This window comes from Syngnathus typhle, linkage group LG4 (genome assembly GCF_033458585.1).
Source record: "Syngnathus typhle isolate RoL2023-S1 ecotype Sweden linkage group LG4, RoL_Styp_1.0, whole genome shotgun sequence".
NCBI lineage: Eukaryota > Metazoa > Chordata > Actinopteri > Syngnathiformes > Syngnathidae > Syngnathus > Syngnathus typhle.
The window spans coordinates 23,338,868-23,351,543 of NC_083741.1; the positions used below are offsets into that span (position 1 = coordinate 23,338,868).

Consider the following 12,676-nt stretch of genomic DNA (forward strand, 5'->3'; position numbering starts at 1 on the left):
CTTTGCGGTGTTTATTTTTAAATTTGAAATCAAAATTGAGCGAGCAGCCCTCATACGTGCGTCTAACTGAAACGCCGCATCGTAGACCGATATATTGATCCTGAAAAAAAAATGACCTAGTCTGACTTCATTGCTAAATATATGCACACGAGTGTTTGTGGTCATTTGATGCGGCTCTTCTCCACGTGTCTAATAAATGTCGCAAGAATGCGTTCGACTATTGTTTTGACGCAGCGTGACTCAGTTGAATCGTCCTCATCCGACTTTCTCGTCTCTCTGGTACGATACGCGCTGCAGCCTTTTTCGAATCCCAGAATTGGTTCAAAACACGACGACGGTATGCAAAAACATGCTCCTGTCTTGTGTCTTATCTGGAAGCCTACTTTGAAGGCTTTTTTTGAATTTGGGTCAAGACGGCAGAGTCTTACGGTCAACATTTGCGTACGTGGCTGTGTTAGCGCACGGATTGAATGCACAAAAAACGAGCCTTTTAGACAAACGGGAAATCCCTCGTGTAATTTTTCAGCAAGACGTACGACAAGTCTTAACCTTTTCCATCCTCAATAATGGCTTGTTGTGGAATGGCCAAAATATAAAAAATAGAAGGCAGCCACTGCAGCTAGCTACAAACCGAGCAGGATGTTGCAGTGGGGGGGGAGGGATGGTCCACTTGTTGTGGCCTGGGTGAATCTCAATCATCAAGGCCCTTTATTGGGGCTGGCCTTTTGATGGGCCAGCTGCAGCCATTCATCTGGCCATTTACATTGAAATGCAACAACAGGAAGGGGGAAGGAGAGCCTGGAGGAGGTGTTTGTGTGTGCTTGCTTGCGTCTTCGCTCCTTGGATGCGAGGGAAATGCAAAGACATTCCTAAATAGCAGAGAGAGGAGGTCCATGGCTTGCTGCTTCCACTTGCTCATATGTCTAGCCACCTATTTTGTTTCCCAGGCCCATTGTGGGGCAGTATACGTTAAGCATAACAAAGGATCTAAGCGGCCTTTTTGACCGGTGCGTGCTTTTGCAGACGTCAGCTCTTTTCTGTCTTTACGGCCTGGCCCGGCCGGCGGCTATAAAGACCCCGTCCCGTGATTGGCATCACTCTCCTACGTTAACAACACTCGCTCGTGCTGCTTTTTGCGGTTTGCAGTGTTCTTTTCTAATGACGGACCATTTCCGTTTATGAAGCCGCTGTTGACTGGAGTCTCCAGCTTTTGTTCCCGTTTTGCTGTAGTAATAAATCTGGTATTGCAAAGGTGGAAGTAACCCTAACCCTTAACAAAAAAATAAATAAAAGGGGAGTTTGTCACTTTTATTTCTGGGATCAGGACAATTTCGAGACCTCCAGGCCAGCCAAGGGGACAGAGAACACAATCAGTATATGTTGCTGTAGAAAAAAATGAATTATTCCTAAATGTTCATACGCTGTCCTCCAAACGTTGTCAGGCAAAACTTTGCTTTACCGTTGAATTTGTAACTCAGCCAATCGGAATGATCCCTGACAGGTAAACAACTTCACCTTATTCCTGCCACACCGGATCTTTCTCGCCGACCGCTCGCCACGTCGAGGCTTGTACAACTGCTCCCTTGCTGTGCTTGGAAAGCTTCCAAAAGATCTTGTATGTAAAAAAAGAAAAGGTTTCCTAAGAAGGCTGTGATAAGTAGTGACGAACGGTTAACTGGAATTGCTGGTGGTTTTCCCCAACGTGTCGAAGTTTTACATATGTTGTTATGTGCGTAGCTGTGTCAGTCAGTCGGCGGTAAATCTTTTTGTAGAAACGGCAGCCGGCAGTCTGTTATGGGTTTAGAGCAGTATTATGAAAATACCGTAATTTTCGGACTATAAGTCGTGGGTTTTTTTCATAGTTTGGGTGGGGGGGCGACTTATACTCAGGAGTGACTTTTATACATATATATGTTTTCTTTTTCACTTTTTTGGGCATTTTATGGCTGGTGCGACTTGTACTCTGGTGCGACTTATAGTCCGAAAATTACGGTACATACAGGTCTGACTGAGACGTACATTTTTTCAGATAATGTTAATGATTAGGTTTTTGAGGAAACTGCTTGCTTGCTTGCCCGGTGTTTCTTTTGAGCAGATGTAACAGGTCACGGGCAAATTTGTATTTCATCGATAGCAGGTTTTTTCCCCAAGCTATTAAAGTAAAGTGCTCAAAGTTCCAAGTCAGGGAAGATGTCTTTATTTTTGAAGTTCTCAATTTTTGTCATGGGACTTTGATTCAAAGAAATGAGATATTTTTGCAAGGCTTCTGTTTTGATCCAAATGGCACACTCGTGTTAGTAGGCCAACAAATGAATCAAACGTCGCTTGAATCGGAAAGGTTCGACGTTGCTGACGGTTTCTTGTTTCGTTGAACGCAATCCACTTGAACGGTCTGACCGTTGGAGAGCTTTGACTCAAATCTAGTGGTTTCTCTTTTGATTCCAACGACACACTCGTCGCACGACTAGCCCAACAAATGAATCGGTCCTGACCTAGCTTGAATCAGAAAGGTTCGACGTTGCTGACGATTTCTTGTTTCGTTGAACGCAGCCCACTCGAACGATCTGAACGTTGAAGAGCCTTGACTCGTCTGCGAATAAACATGCTGCGTCCTTCCTCTGCCAACCTTTATTTACAGCCTTTCTAGAAAGTACTATTTTGGTTAGTGCAGGTGTGGTAATGGCAGGCTTCACACGGTAGTTAAGTATACGCACACGTATGCAAACATTTCCCCAAGAGCCATATCTGCTCTGTTTCATGATATCAGCCCGTGGTTGTCCCGCACAGATGTTTTGTGTGGGCTTCCTTTTGGTTTCGCTGGCTCGCCTTGACGCCCGTTCACTCCCATTCCGGACCGGCCCTCCTCGGTTTTGCACATCCGAACAGTAGCCGAGGGGTCGTCAGGAAGTTGTGTTTGCAGGAAGCCAAGGGCGTTGTACCTAACCGCCTCGTTTCCTCTTCAGAGACAAATCATTTGAAATGATTGTAGCGCTCTGGCAGATTCTCTCTTTTTACGCATATGATCCATCTACATTGCTTGGAATATGATTTGGATTTGTTTTGGGGGGTGCCGGGCCAAGGTTCCAAAAGGAACAAAATTGCTAAGCAACAGGAATTTTTACCTCACTTTAGTAGCACAGCTTTCAACAAAGTTAACAGTTGCAATCTGTATTTTATTTATATGTATTCCATTTTGACACCAATAGTTTGCCTTGGACTGAAAATGAAAATATCGGTCATCGGCCTGCTTGACTACTAACAATAGACATTGGCCCTAAAGACCAGATCTTAATATCTGTAAGTGTTGGGTTTAGTCTCTGGCATTTATTTCGCTGGCCGCACAGTTGTCGCTCGGAACGATCGGCAAGCACGACAAAGGTAAACGAAGGACGTGATATGAAAGTTGATTTGTTCATGTGTGCCTCAGTCAAAACAAACAAGTGACGGCTTCTATCGCATCTGCTGCAAGGTGTTTATCACTTCATCAGCTGATAACTGGCTGCTCTTTTTACACACCACTATCTTACATAATATTATTCTTTCCATCTATGTATTGGAACTGAATTCTGGATGTGGTTCAGAAAAGTGCGTGTTTTGCGGGTGGGCGGGTGAGAGCGAGTGAAAGAAGGAGAGGAAGCGACAGCTGGTCTGAGAAAGCCGTGTGCATCATCGACTACGTTTACATGCAGTCAAAACGCTTTCAAAATCCAAATACCGTTTTTTTCCATGTATAATGCCCCCCCATGTATAATACGCACCCTAAAAATGGCATGTTGATGCTGGAAAAAATCCTGTACCCATGTATAATACGCACCCAAATTTTGACTCCTACTTAAGTCCGTAAACGTAAAATGATTTCAGAAAAAAGATCATCTTTGGGAACAACCGGATGTTATTCTGCCGGTCAGTATCACTGGGCATGCGCTAGCAAACTCGATAGCGAAGAAATGTTTCGGATTTGTGTAGGGCACATTGTGATAGACAGCAAACGAGCAGGTGATCGAGCAAGCGTCTGATACGAGAGCATTGTGTTCGTATGGAGCGTGTTTGAAGTGAACAGCAGAGAAGAAAGCGTATCTGTAATGGCGGCCTTCGTATCATATCCGGATTTCAAAAAAAAAATGTACCCATGTATAATGCGCACACCAGATTTTAGGACAATAAATTAGTTAGATTTTGTGCATTATACATGGAAAAAAACGGTATTAGCAATATTTGGGTTTTTAAAGTCCATGTAAATGCGCACGGAAAACACAGTGGCCTTTTTCCTCTTTTGTAATCCAACTAGACGAGCGAGGTGAGGAAAAATGGAAGTACTTGCAGGAAGTACTTGTTTGGTCAAAATGAATAATCGCTCGATTCCTCGAATACAATAATAATAATGGATAGCTGCACGGCTACTTGAAAGCAATGCTACTGTCACACAAACAGAGCCCCCGGCCGGCGGCAAATCTCCACGGACTCTTTATCCAGTTATGAAGACGTTTGCCTGTAAATAATGAATATTAGCGCCGCCTTGAGATATGATTTGCATGTAACGACTTCAAATCAACAGTGCCGCTGTTTAAAGGAGAACGGTGTCGATGTCTCAATCGTTAGCACGCCGCTATTTCTTTTCGACTTCTTGCGTGCCAAGCGCGGCGGGATGTGCTTAGCTCCAACTTGCCACGATGAACTCTGACGCGTGCATCTGGATAATGATTTCATATTTGTCCCTTGAGGGCTCCGGTTGGGGATGAGCGTCCTTGAGCCTGCACGCTGGTTTCTTTTTCAAGGAGGGCTCCTCGCTTGGCGCCCCAATACCTCTATTGTGCAAAATCTGGCGTGCTTTGCAGACCGAAGACGATGACGCACGGTGCGCGATTTACTTTTGATGGCTTGTGTTTGAAGACACCTCTTTGGTTATTTTTTTTTTTTTGAATGAGAGGATATTTTTCTCCCCATCAGTCGTCCTATGAGCGTGTTACCTTGACAACGGCAGAACATTTTTGTCAAGGGCTGCGCGTTCCTTCTCGTACGCCTCCATTCACGTCTCCGCCTTCATTAAATATCGTCTTTCTGCTTTTCTGGTTTATTGTTCAATGCCGTTTCTATCATCGTTGTTGTTTTTTTGACCGCTTTCTCTGCTCGCCGCAATACGACCGCATTAGTCCAAACAGGATCACTGTCCCATCCCCCCCCCCGAAAAATATTTTCAGCTTCGTCTGTTAAGATACAGAACAAACGGGCAGTTGCCAGATCCAAATGATTCATGGCTTTTTATCGAGCGCCGTTCTCACCTTCTGCCCAAATGGATGCCTAATGCTGCATATATTTTTTTTTCCTTTTTTGAGAGCAGGAGAAGGGATCACTGTGCAGTGGTTCCCGCCCGCTGAAGTCAGACCTCATCAATAATGTAGATGTTTTTGTACAAGAGATGTGTGGTGTGCCTGTCTTTTTCTGTAATCTTCCCCGGCCGGCCCCCCCACCCCCGCCAGTGTCGGCTTTCCACCACGTCGTCGTTTGTGCCTTCAAGAGCAGACGACTGAATCTAATTAGCGGCCCTATTACAATAAGATGGGATACCTGACACCTTTATACACACTTTTTGGCTGTGCTTGTGTATTTTTCCAATTCTTTTTTTTTTTTCCAACAACCATACTGAACCATACAATGGGCTCGTATGATGCCATGCTACGGTGGCTTGTTAAGACCAATGAAAATAAATATCTTCAAAAGTTTCAAGCTGGTATGGTGTTTCATTTTGAAGCCTCTTTTTTTAGGGGGGTGCTCTGCGTTCCTTAGTTGGCCGACATCTCCTTTTGTCGTGGGGGAGGGCCGTTGTGCTTCCTGGATGGATTAATACAATCCGTCAATCCTCAGCTTCTCGCCGGGAACCCACAACAGGTTCCACTCCAGTAAAAACACAATAGCCATCTATCATCCTCCGTGCCATGTAGGCCAGCCATCCCATTCAGGTCTGGCCCTAATCCTGCTCCCCCAACCTGCTACTCTGCCTTTCTACTCCAATGCCTGTTTAACGATATTTGAAGTGACAGAAAGGTTTGTTTGTTTAGTTTTTTTACTCGTGTGTTTTGTAGAAATTCTCAACCGTTTCCTTCTTGCAGTATAGCGCTTTGTAAAGGCTTTGTGGTTTCAAGCGGCGTCCACCTCAACTTGTGGCGAGAACAATCGTAGGCTCAAATGGACGAGGCAGCGCTGCACTGACTGGAATGTTAGCAGTTTAGCCCAACACTGGGCCTCTGTTAAATATGCTCCCATGTCCCGCCTCCTAAATCCCGATAAACCCATAGTTGGAAGGGAACGGGGAAAGCGTGGCTATCCAGAACATTTTGAAACACAAGCCTTGACTTGCTCTTGTTGTTATTTTCCCTCCACACTCCACGTCGGATTGTGCCGTGCAAGTCCAACTCGGGTGTGTGTTGGGTTAAATGACCATAAAAATGTGTGGTGACTAAATCGCAGACTCAGCACTCTTTAGCGCATGCAAACAAAACATTGCTCATCATCATAAATATTTAACAGGATATTCTTTTGGTCATTTTTGGGCTAATAATGTATGCACTTAGTGGTTCATTTTGGTTTTTGGGCGTGATTGCTGCTGTATTTTGTTCGACACGATCTGCCAATTTGCTGTTGGAGACAACTTGTGTCATGATTTGGCGTTGTACAAATAACATTGAGTGCTGAGTGAGATGGGCGAGATTGCATATTGCCCAAGGCTTTGTTTGCTTTACCTCGTTAATCACGCTTTCATTTTCCCCTCTCTCTTCTTGTCACGTTTCAGGCACTGTGGACACCCCAAGATTCTCTGGTGCTTCTCTTTTTGGATTTTAGCGCGCTGACATTTTCTTCTCCCACAACCATGGAATCGGTATGTTGACAAGCAATTTCTTTTTCCAAAGTTTTAGACATGTGCATTTAAAATAGGAGACTTTCTTTTGGTTGATTTTCCCTCAAAAGCACTTCATGTTTATATGTATGTCGTTATTTTTTTATTTTGAAAGACTCACCCTACCACTTATGTGAATTTAAAATTGTCCCAATTCACCAACAAGTCTTTCACATATGGGTCGCAATCTATGCAATCTCGATTTTTTTTTTGTTGCTATAAATCAGCCCTCGGGATGACTCGACAAAGTGAAAAGTGGATGTGATTGTGCTGCTGAGAAAGTAGCGAGCTTGGAAAGTTTTGCGGTCACGCCGGCGTCCCGTGAGCTCGCTGCTGGGGCCGGCCGCATGCCGTCATGTGTTATTTTCATTCAATCTTCAAGCTATCCTTTCTGTGCCGCAGGCGGGCCGGACTTCCCTTTTTATCTATCGGCCGCCAAAATGCAGCCCGCTTATCGGCCGCTGCCGGGTCTCATGACAGTTTGTCGCAGAACGGCGAAGGAATGTAAACTCTCGGCAGAGATCCGGCGGCGTGCTAACCCGCGTCCGCGGCGCCATTGTATTTTGTATGACATCATCGCAGAGAGTTTTGCCGTTTATTTGGGCAAGACAAATATTCGCCGCCGGTCTTCTGCACTTATTGACCTGCTGCAAGACGAAAGCACATTAGCGCCGTCGGAATGTCTGCATTAAGATCAGAGCTTAGCGCCCGCTGAACTTGTGCCTCGCTGTCCGTCGTCAGAGGTCGTGTCGGTGCGAAAGAAAAATAGGTCACTCGCTCGCCACTGCACGACGAGCTCGCGTTGCAACCAAATAAATCCCTTCCAGGCTACCAGATGTATTTCACACACTAATCACCCCATCGGCCATGGAGGTCGTTTTCTGTAGAGATCCACTTTTAAGGTTGCACATTGTCAGAATATATCAGAATAAAACAATTGGCGGACAGAGCGTGACACCAGCAGCTTCTCTCTTTGCATACTGTACATCATCTCTCGTCATTCTCGTCGACATTGCAGCAGAAAGAGCTCCTTTGCTTCTGCTTCTGTTTACCTCCCTGAGCTGCCTATATCTGCTTACTGTCAGTGGAAACCAAGGAAACTGATCACAAAGCTTATTATGGGTGCCAGGAGTGGAATACACACTGTGCCTGTGGGCACACACACACACACACACATGCAGGGCCATGCGCCACCCTCCTCCATCTCCTCATGTGATGCCAGTCACATGGTTTCCAGGCAAGCAGCTCAGTAAATCAGAGTCTGCCTTTATTTTTAACCGCTTTAAATCCTCCACCTGGGCTGCAACCATTGTAGGCGTCTGTTGATTTTTGTTTTGCCCACCCCCACCCCCCTCCTGTCTTGAGAATAACCTGGTAAAGCGAATTGGAGATCAATGTTTGTGCTTCTCCCTGCCTAGATTTGAATGGACGAATTTGGCCTTTTCATTTTGCAAATGTATTAGTCACACTGTGATCCAAAGTATTCTGCACTTGCTGTTTGAGATTTGACTGGCAGACTGGCGGTTAGTTCTCAACAATTCTGTTGGCTTCAAGCAGCCAAGTGTTCCAAGACTGAACTTCTTGTAAGCTCACCATCTTCCCTCGTTTGCTCTTTGTACTGACCCCCACCCTTGGATCTTGCCCCAAATGGGCCTTGTCCCTCACTGGGGATTAGCGTGTGTAACACAAAAGTGGGCCCTGCCTGTCACGTTACATAATTCGCCCCGGGAAGAGCCACTCGGTTTTGCCCGGTCGGAGAGACCACTATAGAGGCTTTGTTTTCCCCACCTTGCCTTCTTCCGCCTCTCTCAGACTCGTCGTCCTCCCCTTCGGGCAGACTCCGCAGTTGGACTGTATAGAAGGAGTCTGTTTTCAGGAAACAGACCAGCCACTGTGGCGCTGAGTGGAAGAGTGCTAATAGCAACTAGCATTACGGGGCGCTTACATCTCAGGCTGCGGAATTCAAGGTCTACTCGGGGTCAAGGAAAGATTGGAAGTTCTTGCCTTTCTGCTTCAGCACGCTCTATGCTGACGCGCAAGTGTAGCTTTCATTTCAGGGGCGATGGACCCGACCGAGCGTTGAGCTAAAACGTGGCTTCATAATATTGTGTGCTTTTGTGCCGCACTATTTTCTGGCAGGCCACAACACCAAACACTTTGGTTCTGGTGACTAATTTTAGCGCTGCGAGGCCCTTCTCTAAGGTGGGATGGATAAGATAACATATCCCTGGCTCTTTGCAGTTTGGTTTTTCCTATTCTGGAAGTGTCCACACGTAGACCTATCCCAAAATGGATTTGGTAGTTTCAAGAAAAAGCCACAGCGGTCGGTCACTGACAGAAGTCGGGATGGATGTGATTGGGATTTGCCAAAATGCAAATGCACATGCCACAAAGTATCAGGGAGAATGTCTTTTTGGCAAATGAGACAAAAGTGGAGTCACTTCGTCTCAGCTCCCAGAAGCAAGAATTTGCATGTTTTTGTTTGATTATTGCCATCACAGGGTGTGTTGTTGAGTCTGTGCCGGGAATACATTTTACAAGTCTTGAATACAACTTGTGTGGAACCCTGTCACTTTCCAGCACCGTGGTGAAAATAACTAGCGCTAGCTTGCCGAGGGAATTTTCTTCTAATCTTCCGGTGTGTCTTAAAAGCTTCCAAGAGGCTATTAAAGTTGAGCACGGGCGGCAGACGAGATACTGTACGAGCGAGCGACCGACCTATGATCTGCACTTTCTTGTCTGATTTGCTTATCTCTGCAAGGAATCCGCTTTGAAGGAACTTGGAAAAACATTTCCCACCGTCATTGACTCACATTCACAAATGAGCAATATGATAACATTGCAGGTCTTACGTGTCATATGTTGGCCTTGGTCCTTCTCATGACCCCTTTGGAACCACCGAGTTGTGGCCCTGGTTTCAAGTGGCCTTGCCCCCCCCGTTAGAAAGCCAACACCTCTCCCGGGAGAAACTGACCTTGTTGTCTTGTCACATTGTAAATCTGCACAGCCTTCTCGCTTTGTGATATTAGCAGATTCGACAAGTAGCGACTTATTTAAATGCGTCACGTGAAGATTCCCAGAAACCTTCCGATTGAATCTTCTCTCTGCCTCTTTTTATTCAAATGTTGCATTTTCATGTAAACGTTCTCCTGTGTAAGGAGATCAATTGAACAAATAACATGAATGCCGTCCGTCCCTTAAGACAAGCTAAACAAAGATTAGTTTGAGACCTCTCATTGTGTAGATGTCACTACTCAGCATTGTAGGCTTCAAAAATCCAGCTAGCTGAAGTCTCATATGCCTGATCAAGGCTTTGGAGGAGGACTCGCAACGTAGATGTTGGTTTGCGCAAGTCCTGTAAGCACTGCATGCCAAATAACAATTGCTCAAGAAACCCAGCCGTGTTGGGGACAATGCGGGCTACCAGAGTCTTTTTGAAAACTGTCCAAGAATTCAGTTGTCTGAGTCAGAAACAATTTTCATCAAAGCTATCTTTATCCAAAACATTCGAAAATGTCATGCTTCTGAGCCTTCTTTCTGTTGTTGTCGGGAGTGCGTTGCATCAGGCTGTAGCAGGCTTAAGAGCTGGACAGGGGCCAGCACTCAGAACAGGAAGCAGATGGAGCCATTTGGGCTTAACCCTTCCCACGCCACCTTATCCTCTCGGCCCCCCTCCTCCAACCTGCAGGCCACTTTGCCGAATAGAAGGAAGACCGGCCGGCCGGCCTGCCTGCGTTTGGGGGATGGTCGACGCATTGAGCAGAAAGAGAAAGGGGACGAGGTTGTGGAACAATACTCTTGCATCAAAACGCTGGCCCGGAAATGCAAAACAACAGCAAATAACCAAACACGATGGCAAATCACGGCAACTACACAATAGCAGATTTCAAAATGCTAAATAGAAAAACACAACAGTCAGCAACGAACAAAAACTACAGCAAATGACTAAACACAACAGTACGCCCAAAAACACAACACATCATTTTACATCCTACAATATATATTGAGGTTCTTGAGCTGCCAGTAAGTGTAGCAACAGTATATTTCTTTTGGGTGCAGTGCATTGAACCGTTTTAATTTCATTTTGACTTCATAACACGGAGACAACCTCCACGCTTGATGCTCTCAGTTGAAGTCAGAAAGAATAGATGCTCCATTTTATACCGAGTATGTTGAGCACAGTACGGAGCTTCAAATAGACGAGCGGGAGAATTTGTCTTCTAGAGAAGGCTCAAGCTAATGCTAGCTTCACGTGCAAGTCTGTCGCCGTTGTTGTCACAAGGGCAATGCGTGCCCCTTCCATTTCAAACATGTCCAACGTGGTCATTTTCAATATTGAATATTTCTATAGCGATGCCATTCCGCCCAACCCGACCGACTCTGGGATGTCATCTGTGATGCGGTAGTTGATCAAACCCCGGTAGCGCTTTCATGCCTCGCGTCCTTAAATTTGTCTCCAAGTTCTCGAGCCCTGTGAGTTAGCTTCATTATTCAACATTTGCTCCAGTTGTGGAGGGTTATATTTAGAATTGTTGTTGGGGAAACCAAAACACATTTTCAGAAGCATTTCAGAGCATCTCATCACAGTCTTGATGATGTTGTACTTGAGCTCAGGAACATTCAGATCCCCAGAGGTGGCCTTGGAGCCTTGAAAGTGTTTTCCGCAATTTGGGTTTTCATTTTTTGCTCTGTGTTGTCTAGTCCCTGGCCCATTCTCACAAACTACTCGAAGGTTCTGTCTGCAATTCTAATTTCGGTGTGTGTTCTCCAGCCGTCGCAGCAGGCGATGGAGATCAGCCAAGTTGTGGGAATCAGGCAGTTATGTCATACACCAATGTTTTTGTTAGCCCCGCTAAGCTCCACTTTGACCGTAGAGACGCCCCCCGTTTTTTTTTTTCTCTTTCAACGGAGATGATCACCGTGACCTTGCTGATTTTACCTTTTTTCACCGTTGGCAGCTTGCCACTGCTGTAGCCAGCCGGCTGGAAATAAATGCGCATCTTCACAATTTCAGACAAATCCAGAGAGTCTGCCTCTTAACCATCACCATCAAATTGGCAATCATCCACACAGTCTGTTGAAGGTGCCACATTCCGTTTTGCTATCAAAAAAAAAAAAATCTAGCAAAATACATTTCAAATCTGTCTGCATTTTGTGTTAATTGTTCAAATGCACTCAGTCAACTAGTGTTGTATTTTGCTGACTGACTAGCCAGCATCCGTTACACACAAACAGTAAAGAAAACAAAACTGAAACAATCAAATATCTTATTAGCTCAAATATTGCCTTTTAATAAAGGCTGGCTTGTGCATGTTCCCGCTCTTGTTCTGTCCAGATGAAAACATTAGCTGAGAGCATGCAAACAGTCGTGAGGAACTACACACTTAAAAATGCTGGGTAAATCAGATTTGGGCCGACCCAAATCAACCTAACATCCTGGGTTGGTACAATTTTAAGCCCAGCCGTTTTAAGGGCCGTCCCAATGTGATATTGAGATTTAATTGGAGCAGTTTATGGTAGAGTGGTCGTCTCCCCAACCTTAAGGTCGTGGGTTCAATCCCCAACTCCGGTGACATGGTCCAAGGACACTTGGACACCGAGCCCCAATACGCTCCTAGCAGCGCCGTTGTATTGCTGTTCTGACAAGGCCATCGCAACTTGACTCACGGTGGGCGGACTTTTTCAAAAAAGGTTCAACGTCAGACCTCGCCGCTCAAAACATTCAACGGCGGGCCAGAAAGCAAGCAGCCGTCGCCGGTGCTTCGCAGGCCTCGCTAATCTGTG

General features: G+C 45.6%; 1 protein-coding gene across 4 annotated transcripts in view; it reads left to right on the forward strand.

Annotated features, from left to right (window-relative positions):
* The window catches only part of ankrd11 (ankyrin repeat domain 11), a 44,225-nt gene that overhangs the window by 3,474 nt on the left and 28,075 nt on the right, over positions 1 to 12,676 (forward strand). For 3 of the 4 annotated variants that reach the window (XM_061277425.1, XM_061277424.1, XM_061277427.1), the window contains exon 2: positions 6,788 to 6,874. The exons of the other annotated variant lie outside the window; for it this stretch is intronic. The gene's annotated coding sequence lies outside the window, so the exon portion shown is untranslated. The remainder of the gene's footprint in view (positions 1 to 6,787; positions 6,875 to 12,676) is intronic. 4 annotated transcript variants of the gene reach the window in all.